Source organism: Salvia miltiorrhiza, chromosome 3 (assembly GCF_028751815.1).
Source record: "Salvia miltiorrhiza cultivar Shanhuang (shh) chromosome 3, IMPLAD_Smil_shh, whole genome shotgun sequence".
Classification (NCBI taxonomy): Eukaryota; Viridiplantae; Streptophyta; class Magnoliopsida; order Lamiales; family Lamiaceae; genus Salvia; species Salvia miltiorrhiza.
This window is the reverse complement of record NC_080389.1, coordinates 32,613,262-32,623,465: the sequence shown is the minus strand read 5'-3', so window position 1 is coordinate 32,623,465 and position 10,204 is coordinate 32,613,262. Positions and strand designations below refer to the sequence as shown.

At 47.4% G+C, this 10,204-nt stretch overlaps 1 pseudogene; it reads right to left on the bottom strand.

Moving 5' to 3' along the window:
- Positions 1–779: 779 nt before the first annotated feature.
- Positions 780–6,830, bottom strand: LOC131018666 (uncharacterized; annotated as a pseudogene).
- Between the last annotated feature and the right edge of the window lie 3,374 nt (positions 6,831–10,204).

The following is a 10,204-nucleotide window of genomic DNA, read 5'->3' as shown; positions in this document are numbered from 1 at the left end:
TATTTCTTTTTTTTCTGTTTAATTTCTTTTTACGTAGGGTTTCCCGTTCCCTATAAATAGGGATGTTATGTGTTAGACAAGGCAGACAATTTTGATAATATAACAGTGAGTTTAATTCTCTCTCAAGTTTTCGAATTCTTCTTGATAAACAAGGATTCAACCTATCGACGAATCGACGAGATCTACATCCCTCGCCGTGTGTCATTCAGCGTCTCCGAGTTCCTGCGTCAAATGCACGTTGGGGTTTAGGGAATTATTCGCCTAGATCATTTCGTGGTTTAGAATTCAGGGGTTTTGAGGCATTCCATCTTTTATCTGTAACTTCAATTTGTTCCGTTCATTTTCAATCTTCCGCGTACAAATCAAGTAGATCTGAATTTTCCATATCTTTTACTTTATTGTCGTGTTTTCCGGTGAAACTCCATAATCACCGGCCAAGTTCATATCATCTGGAATCAGTTTCCAGGTTTCGTACGGGTTACGCTATCTATAATTCAAAAAAAAAAGAAAAAAAAGAAATAACGAAACTTGTTCAGCAAGTCAAAAGAAACCCTAGTGAGAAATCCTCTGAAAGACGCAGAGGAATCAAGTCTGCTCTGGCAAAGCCAGAGGAATCAAGTCTTCTCTGGCGGGTTGAATCTGCTCGGGCAGACTCCACTTGAACTCTCTGCTCGGGCAGACTCCACTTGATTTCTCTGCTCGGGCAGACTCCACTTGATTTCTCTGCTCAGGCAGACTCGCCGTGAATTCTCTGCTCGGGCAGACTCGATGTGAATTCTCTACCTAGTCGATTCTTCCCGGGGATAACGATTCCGCTGCTCTGGCAAGGCCAGAGGAATTGAGTCTTCTCTGGGCGGCATGATTCCGCTGTTCTGGCAAAGCCAGAGGAATCGAGACTTCTCTGGTGGTTCAACTCGGTAAGCAATAAGGTTTACCACCTTTGAGCTCTGATCCGTCGGTCCTTCTCCAATTGGCCTTTTCAGCTCTTGCCTCCAGATTTCCTCCACCAATGTCATTAAATTAGCCTTGAACGTCCTGGCCCTAGATCTCGTCACTGGACCAACGGGCACGTGCACCGAATCTTCACTCTGTGCAGCCTCTGAAATTCGGCTCTGCTCTGCATCCTGGCCTCTACTCTGAACTGCATCATTCCCCCTCTCTTGAAAAGGATTTGTCCTCAAATCCACAGCGTCGCCTACATCAAAGGGACTTAAGTCAGTAACATTGAATGTAGCGCTCACATTATACTCACCGGGCAAATCTAGTTTGTAGGCATTATCATTGATCCGTTCCAATACTTGGAATGGACCATCGCCCCGAGGGAGTAACTTGGAGCGCCGCTGCTCTGGAAATCTTTCCTTGCGCATGTGCAGCCAAACCCAATCATCGGGCTCAAACACTACTTTGCGACGACCCCGATTAGCTTGCTCAGCATACTGCCGCGTGCGGCGCTCAATGTTGGCTCTGGCACGTTCATGGATCTTCTTCACGAAGTCAGCTCTGTTCTGGCCATCCATGTTAACCTGCTCATTCTCGGGTAACGGAGTCAAATCCAAAGGTGTCAAAGGGTGAAATCCATACGCGATTTCAAATGGAGAAAACTTAGTGGCAGAATGAACAGCACGGTTATAAGCGAATTCCACATGAGGAAGACACTCTTCCCACGACTTAATGTTCTTTTGAATAATAGCTCGAAGTAAAGTAGACAAAGTTCTATTCACTACCTCGGTTTGACCATCAGTTTGTGGATGACAAGTAGTAGAAAACAAAAGTTTGGTACCCAACTTACACCACAAAGTCTTCCAAAAGTAACTCAAGAACTTCGAATCCCGATCAGAAACAATAGTCCTAGGCATGCCATGCAATCTAACAATCTCTTTAAAGAATAGATCAGCCACATGAGATGCATTATCAGATTTATGACAAGGAATAAAATGTGCCATCTTAGAAAATCGATCAACAACCACAAAGATCGAATCTCGACCACGCTTAGTCCTAGGCAAACCTAACACAAAATCCATAGAAATATCAATCCAAGGTGCTTGAGGAATGGGCAACGGTGTATACAATCCATGGGAACTCACTCTAGACTTAGCTTGTTTACATGTAACACAGCGACCACACATTCTCTCAACATCACGTTTCATATGAGGCCAAAAGAAATGCTCTTGTAGAACAGCCAAAGTCTTAGCAATACCAAAGTGTCACATCAAACCCCCACCATGAGACTCGAGCAATAATAACTCACGTAAAGAACATTGAGGCACACATAACTTATTCTTCCTAAAAAGAAAATCATCTTGTCTATAATACTCTCCACTAGCAGCTCTCGCACATGCTAGATAAAGCTCACCAAAATCAGCATCACGCGCATACAAACTCTTGATACACTCAAAACCGAGCAACTTAGCATCTAAGGTAGAAATCAAGGCATCCCTCCGAGACAGTGCGTCAGCCACAACATTCTCTTTACCTTGCTTGTATTTGATGACGTAGGGAAACGTCTCAATGAACTCCATCCACCTCGCATGCCGCTTGTTCAACTTGTGCTGGCCTTTCAAGTGTTTCAATGACTCATGGTCCGTGTGAATGACAAACTCGTTGGGCCACAAGTAGTGCTGCCATGTTTGCAAAGCTCTCACCAATGCATACAACTCCTTATCATACGTTGGATAACTCAACGTTGCCCCATTTAACTTCTCGCTGAAATACGCAATGGGACATCTCTCTTGCATCAACACTGCACCAATACCAACACCAGAAGCATCACATTCAATCTCAAAAGATTTGGAGAAATTTGGAAGAGATAATACCGGGGCATAGGTCAATTTGTATTTTAACTGCTGAAATGCATCCTCTTGCGCTTTGCCCCATTTAAACTCCACATTCTTCTTGATGACTTCCGTCAAAGGTGCTGCAACACTGCTGAAGTGAGGCACGAATCGCCTATAGAAGCTAGCAAGACCATGAAAACTTCGCACTGCGGCAATGTTCCTCGGCGTTGGCCACTCTTGGATAGCTCGTATCTTCGCCTCATCAACCTGTACACCCTGTGCACTAACAACAAAACCAAGAAACACAAGCTTGTCTGTAGCAAAAATGCACTTCTTAAGGTTAGCAAACAACTTTTCCTTTCGAAGTACGTCCATAACAGACCTCAAATGATCAACATGCTCATCAAAATGCTGGCTATAAATGAGGATATCATCAAAGTAAACAACCACAAATCTGCCAATGAAAGCACGCAAAACATGATTCATAAGACGCATGAAAGTTCTAGGCGCATTAGTCAAACCAAAAGGCATAACTAACCACTCATACAAACCAAGTTTTGTCTTAAAAGCAGTTTTCCACTCATCACCTTCCTTAATCATAATCTGATGATATCCACTACGCAAATCGATCTTAAAAAAGACACAAGAACCATGTAACTCATCAAGCATATCATCTAAACGAGGAATGGGATGGCGATATTTTACCGTGATGTTATTGATAGCTCGGCAATCACAGCACATCCTCCACGATGAGTCTTTCTTTGGTACAAGGAGAACTGGTACCGCACAAGGGCTCAAGCTTTCCCGCACATGCCCTTTGGCCAACAACTCGCCAATTTGCCTCTCCAACTCCTTCGTCTCCTCCGGGTTGGTGCGGTAGGCTGGTCTGTTCGGCAGAGTAGCTCCGGGCACAAAGTCAATCTAATGCTCAATCCCTCGAAGTGGTGGTAAACCGGTAGGTGTATCGTCAGGGAACACATCAACAAACTCCTGCAACACAGTACGAATAGAAGGAGGTAGAGATGAGATATCGTTAGTCATAAACAAAGTCTCCTGATATCGCAACAGTAAAATCGGCTTCTCCTCCTGAACACACCACTTCAAATCACTAGCCTTAGCAAGAAAGGACTTATGATTCAGCCTCTGCTCCTTCTTCTCCATGGACGGCTCCTTGGACTTTAGGTTGTCCGCCTCCCGTTGCAATTGTACTTGATCCTCATAAACTTGTGTAGGAGTAAGAGGAACAAGCGACACCTTTTTATGCTTGTATGTAAATGAGTATTTGTTGGTGAAACCATCATGAATTGCACGACGATCAAATTGCCACGGTCGCCCCAACAGAATGTGGCTCGCTTGCATCGGGATCACATCACACACCACCGCATCCTCATACGTCCCAATGTGAAACGGAATCTTCACTTGCTTTGTCACTCGGATAACGCCGGTCTCATTTAGCCACTGTAAACGATACGGCTTGGGATGCTTCTCTGTGGTTAGCCCCAATCTCTCAACCATGGCTCTACTAGCCACATTCGTGCAACTCCCACCATCAATGATCACACTACATACCTTGTCATGAACAAGACATCTCGTGTGGAAAAGATTCTCCCTCTGCTCGCGCTCCGGGGATGGAGTTTGGATACTCAAGGCTCGCCGAGCTACAAAAAGTTGTCCATTGGGTGCAAAAATCTCCTCACACTCCTCCTCATCAGCGGCATCATCGACATCCTCCAATTTCGGCATATCAGGATCGGTGTCATCACCATCCGTCACAACTTCGCCGTCATCGCGCATGATCATGATTCGCCGGTTCGGACAGTCACTCATAATATGCCCAAAACCTTGGCACTTGAAACACTTCTGATCTCGATTTCGACCATCGGCAACGGCCGGACTGCCCTGATTTGCTGCACCGGATCCCTCTGGTCGGGACCGAACGAACTGCTTCTTCTCCTCTCTCGGCGGGGCGTCCTTCTGCCAGGGCATTCCTCTGGACGAAGAACCGTTAGCAACGGGTTGCGAAGACCTCCACTTGCCCTGACTCTGGCGCTGGTTGCTGTTGTTGTTGCCCCTCCGCGTGAGTTAAGTCTCGATCTTGATGGCCATGTGGACCATGTCCTCCAACTCAACGTAGTGCTGCAACTCCACCTTATCACGAATATCCCAATGCAAACCAGCCAAGAACCTGGCCATGGTCGCCTCTCGCTCCTCCTCCACATTGGCTCTAATCATGGCAACCTCCATCTCCTTATAATACTCATCCATACTCCGACTGCCCTGCCTCAAGGTCTGCAACTTGTTGAAAAGCTCGCGGTAGTAATGAGTTGGCACAAAACGTTTCCGCATCACAGCCTTCATCTCCTGCCAAGTTTGAATAGATGGCTCATTGTTTCTTCTCCTACTCGTCACCAGCTGATCCCACCAAACAAGAGCATAATCTGAGAACTCCACCGCTGCCAACTTCACCTTCTTGAGCTCCGAATAGGTGTGGCAATCGAACATAAGCTCCACCTTTCGCTCCCAATCAAGATATAATTTGGGATCATTCTTCCCTTGGAAGGGAAGAATGTTCAACTTGATGTTGCCCAGATTATTGTCCTGCCACGCTCTTCCATCGTCGTCCTCATCCTCAAATCCGGTATCATCGACATGCTCCTCATACTGTCGGTGGAATCGTCCTCCGCCACCACCACGGCCTCCGCGCCCGCGTCTGCCTCCTCGTATGAAATTGGATTCTCGAGAATGGGACTGTTCCAGCAATTCAATCTTGTCGTACACGCCCTCGAGTTCGGAATGTAGCATCCTGCCAAACTCGGAGCGAAGAGCCTCCATCACTAGTTTGAACTGTAGATCCATAACAGGGTTATCGCTCAAGTCTATACCCTGTTCGGCGTGCTTAGACATAACAACACGGACAGAAACAAGAAACGTTAGTGAAACAACAAAAAAAAGAAAGGACCTCACCACCTCACCAACACTCGTGTATCACTCAAGATGAAATCACTCAGCTCTCGTGTATCCACACAATTCAAGGCTTTTACCCTCTACGAATCTCATCACTCTTGCCTTTTTCCGCTCAAATTCTCTGTCAAAGAAACAAATTCCCTCAATCTACCAATGGGATTCACAAACCAACGGCACAACGAGATTAACAAGCGCACTCGACGAGAGCACTCGATGTCACGCCTCACAAGAACCACAGCAAATACACAGATAAGATAGGACTCGACAAAGAAAAGATAGACGCCTAAACGCAGACTGGAAACCAAAAATCAGTGCTACGCAGAAAAAAAAAAACAAATACCACAACTAGCGATTGAACCCAAAGAATTAAGGAAAACACAACGGGGTAAGAGACAAGAAAATCCGATATGGGAAAATCCGATAAGCTCTTGCCTCCAGATTTCTTCCACCAACATCATTAAATTAACCTTGAACGTCTTGGCTCTAGCTCTCGTCACCGGACCAACGGGCACGTGTACCGGATCTTCACTCTGTACAGCCTCTGAAACTCGACTCTGCTCTGCATCCTGAGCTCTGCTCTGAACTGCATCATTTTCCCTCTCTTGAAAAGGATTTGTCCTCAAATCCACAGCATCACCTGCGAGAGAGGGCATCGGCAACCACATTCTCCTTACCTTGCTTGTACTTGATGACGTATGGAAACGTCTCAATGAACTCCATCCAACGGGCATGTCGCTTGTTCAGTTTATGCTGCCCTTTCAAGTGCTTCAACGACTCATGATCGGTGTGAATGACGAACTCGTTGGGCCACAAATAATGCTGCCACGTCTGTAAGGCCCTCACGAGCGCGTAGAGCTCCTTGTCGTATGTAGGATAGTTCAACGTGGCTCCACTCAACTTCTCACTGAAATAGGCGATGGGGCGCCTCTCCTGCATCAACACTGCACCAATTCCAAGACCCGAAGCATCACATTCTATTTCAAAAGTGTTGGAAAAGTTAGGGAGAGATAATACCAGGGCGTGAGTTAGCTTGTGCTTCAATAGCGTGAATGCCTCCTCTTGCGCTTTACCCCAATTGAACTCCACGTTCATCTTGATCACTTCGGTGAGTGGTGCGGCCACGCTGCTAAAGTGAGGTACGAACCGCCTATAGAAGCTAGCGAGTCCATGGAAACTTCGTACCTCGCCAATGCTCGTTGGTGTCGGCAACTCCTAAATGGCGCGGATCTTCTCTTCATCCACCTGGACACCCTGCGCACTAACAACAAACCCGAGAAACACGACTTTATCCGTGCAGAACGTGCACTTCTTAAGATTAGCAAATAGCTTCTCTTTGCGAAGTACGTCCATAACAGATCGTAAGTGCTCAGCATGGTCATCCGGATGCTTGCTATAAATTAGGATATCATCGAAATAGACTACGACAAAACGACCAATGAAAGCACGTAAGACATGGTTCATGAGACGCATAAACGTACTCGGAGCATTAGTCAAGCCAAAAGGCATAACTAACCACTCGTACAAACCAAGTTTTGTTTTGAACGCAGTCTTCCATTCGTCACCTTCCTTAATTCGAATTTGATGATATCCGCTACGCAAATCAATTTTGGAAAACACACAAGCACCATGTAACTCATCAAGCATGTCATCTAAGCGAGGGATGGGATGACGATACTTTACCGTGATATTATTGATGGCGCGGCAATCGCAGCATATCCTCATGGTTGAATCCTTCTTTGGTACGAGAAGAACAGGTACCTCACAAGGACTCAAGCTCTCCCTTACGTGCCCCTTAGCTAGAAGCTCGCCGATTTGCCGTTCCAACTCTTTTGTCTCCTCTGGGTTGGTGCGATAGGCTGGTCGGTTCGGGAGCGTAGCGCCGGGCATGAAGTCAATCTGGTGCTCAATCCCCCTGAGTGGTGGCAGGCCATGCGGTGTCTCATCGGGAAAAACATCTGCATAGTCCTGCAAAACCGAGTGAATAGAAGGGGGTAGGGAGGAGATATCGTTAGCAGTAAACAAGGTTTCTCGAAACCGCAACAACACCATCGGTCGTTCCTCCTTCACACACAGCTTGATATCACACGGTCTCGCAAGGAAAGATTTATGTGTCACACCCATCGGCTTGGCCTCCACTTGCTGTGCTTTGTTTTGGGTCGTGGTTGCCTCCTTGAGTAATTGCACTTGGTCCTCGTACACTTGTTGGGGACTGAGAGGAACAAGGGACATTCTCTTGTGCTGAAACTCTAAGGAGTACTTGTTGGTGAAGCCGTCATGGGTCACACGCCGATCGAACTGCCAAGGGCGACCCAACAAGATGTGGCACGCCTGCATTGGAATTACATCACACAAAACTTCGTCCTCATACCTGCCAAGTCGAATCGGCACACGGACTTGTCTTGTGACTCTCACATTACCGGCATCACTCAACCATTGCAAGCGATATAGTTTCGGATGTTTCACTGCGGTCAACCCTAGTTTCTCCATCATATACTTACTCGCCACGTTCGTGCAACTCCCGTCGTCAATAATCATGCTGCAGAGCTTGTCACGGACCAAACACCGCGTGTGAAAAAGTTTTCCCGCTGCTCCAGTTCATCCGTTTGCGGTTGCATGGCCAAGGCTCGTCGGGCTACTAGGAAGTGTCCCGTGAGTGCATCCAGCTCTTCCTCTTCCTCGGGTTCTTCCAATTCAGGCATCTCGGGGTCTGTCTCTTCCCCATCGGTGATAACGTCTCCATCGTCTCGGAGGATCATAATGCGCCGATTCGGACACTCGCTCATGATGTGGCCAAATCCCTGACAACGGAAACATTTCTTGTCACGGTATCTTCCCTTGAACGCGGTGGCGGAGCTGGAATTTGTGGTCCTCAGACCTCAGCCAATCTGATTCTGTTGGGGCTGTGTGGCAGAGCTGGAAAAGCGCTGACCGTGGCTTTGACTGCCGCGAGAGATGAAAGTGCTCTGTCGCGGGCTCTGCTCGTTCGCCCGCTCTGCTCTTCGCTGCCGCCAGCGCTGGAAGTGTTGCGCTGGTTGTTGCCAGTGCTGCCACTGCTGCTCTGCCCTCCGCCAGGGCTGAAGACGCCCCACTGCTGCTTGCCAGTGCTGAAGGTACTCCGCTGACCACCGCCATAACTACTTCGCCTCTTGAGTTGACTCTCAATCTTGATTGCCATATGAACCATGTCTTCCAACTCAACGTAGTGTTGGAGTTCCACTTTGTCGCGAATATCCCACTGTAATCCCGCCAAGAAGCGAGCCATGGTAGCCTCCCTGTCTTCCACAACATTAGCTCGTATCATAGCCATCTCCATCTCCTTGAAGTACTCATCGACACTCCTACTTCCTTGCTTCAATGTTTGCAACTTGTTGAAGAGCTCCCGGTAATAATGGTTTGGTACAAACCGCTTCCTCATCACTGCTTTCATCTCAGGCCAAGTTTGGATAGGTGGTTCGCCATGCAGTATTCGACTAGTCACCGTTTGATCCCACCATACAAGTGCGTACTCCGAAAATTCGATGGCTGCCAGTTTCATCTTTTTGAGCTCTGAATAATTGTGGCAATCGAACAAGAACTCCACTTTCTTTTCCCATTCAAGGTACAATTCAGGGTCATTCTTCCCTTGGAATGATGGGATATTCATCTTGATATTGTTAATGTTATCATCTTGATGGTTTGGACCATTCACTCGACGCCAACGCCCCTCTCCATCTTCCTCATATTCGGATTCCTCGGCGTGCTCGTCACGATGGTACACATGGCGGACTGGCATGCGCCCGCCTCCCAGACCACGGCCACCTCCGCGGCCTCTACGTCCACCAAACTCACCGCGAGTGGAAGTGGAATGAGCTTGCTCAAATTAGTCCATCCGTTCATGCATGCCTTCGAATTCAGATCGCATGATCTTGCCAAACTCCGAACGCAAGGCTTCCATGATAAACTTGGTTTTCGGATTCAAGGTGGGTTGCTCCACCGACGGGGACTCCTGTTCGTCGTGTTTGGACATTGTAACCTGAAACAAAAAAAGGTTAGTAGTAAAAAAAAAACAAATAAAGCCTCACCGCCTCACAAACGCTCGTGTATATCGCACAACGATGGATCCCTCAACTCTCGTGTATCACACAAAGCTCGGCTTTTACCCTCTATTGATCTCACCACTCTTGCCTTTTTCCACTCGATTCTCATCGCAAGAATCAAACTCCCTCGAGCTACCACGGTGAATCCAACTATCAACTGCACAACGAGGACACAAGCGCACCCGACGAGAGCACTCGATGAAACGCCTCACAAGGAACCACCGCAACCACACAAACTTGAGAGGACTCGACAACAAACGAAAGACTCCTAGACGCAGACTGGAACCCAAAGGCAGTGCTGCGCAGAACAAGCAATCGGCCCAACTACTATGCTGCCCAAAGAAAGAACCAAAAATATGCAGAGTGAAGAAGGTTTATGGCTGCTGACTG